Source organism: Schistocerca cancellata, chromosome 10 (genome assembly GCF_023864275.1).
Source record: "Schistocerca cancellata isolate TAMUIC-IGC-003103 chromosome 10, iqSchCanc2.1, whole genome shotgun sequence".
Classification (NCBI taxonomy): Eukaryota; Metazoa; Arthropoda; class Insecta; order Orthoptera; family Acrididae; genus Schistocerca; species Schistocerca cancellata.
In genome coordinates, this window is record NC_064635.1 from 68,342,238 (window position 1) to 68,343,172 (window position 935).

Here is a 935-nt window from a genome sequence, read left to right on the forward strand (position 1 = left end):
GCCCTGCATGACAGCATGAAGCTGGTGGAGGCTCTGAAATGGTGTGGGGCGTGTGCAGTTGGAGTGACACGGAACCTGTGATACGTCTAGATACGACTCTCACAGGCGACACGTACTTAAGCATCCTCTGTGATGATCTGCGTCCATTGAGGTCTATTGTGCATTCCGAAGGACTTGGTCTATTCTAGCAGGACAATGCGACATCCCCTACGTCCATAATTACTACAGTATGGCTCCAGGAACACTCTTCTGGGTTTAAACAATTACGCTGGCCACCAAACTCCCCAGACATGAACATTAATGAGCATGAAACTTCCTGGCAGATTAAAACTGTGTGCTGGACCGAGACTCGAACTCGGGACCTTTGCCTTTCGCGGGCAAGTGCTCTACCAACTGAGCTATCCAAGCACGACTCGCGCCCTGTCCTCACAGCTCGGTCCGGCACACAATTTGAATCTGCCAGGAAGTTTCATATCAGCGCACACTCCGCTGCAGAGTGAAAATCTCATTCTGGAAACATCCCCCAGGCTGTGGCTAAGCCATGTCTCCACAGTATCCTTTCTTTCAGGAGTGGTAGTTCTGCAAGTTCGCAGGGGGGCTTCTGTTAAGTTTGGAAGGTAGGAGACGAGGTACTGGCAGAAGTAAAGCTGTGAGGACGGCGCGTGAGTCGTGCTTGGGTAGCTCAGTTGGTAGAGCACTTGCCCATGAAAGGCAAAGGTCCCGAGTTCGAGTCTCGGTCCGGCACACAGTTTTAATCAGCCAGGAAGTTCCATATCAGCGCACACTCCGCTGCAGAGTGAAAATCTTAGTATTGAGCATGTCTTGAATGGCTTGCAACATGCTGTTCAGAAGAGATCTCCACCGCCACGTACTCTTACGATTTACGGACAGCCCTACATGATTCATGGCGTCAATCTCCTCCAGCACTGCTTCAG

At 51.1% G+C, this 935-nt stretch overlaps 1 non-coding gene across 1 annotated transcript; it reads right to left on the minus strand.

Annotated features, from left to right (window-relative positions):
• Positions 1 to 334: 334 nt before the first annotated feature.
• Positions 335 to 409, minus strand: Trnas-cga (transfer RNA serine (anticodon CGA)). The gene has a single exon. It is a non-coding gene; the product is annotated as a tRNA-Ser (tRNA).
• Between the last annotated feature and the right edge of the window lie 526 nt (positions 410 to 935).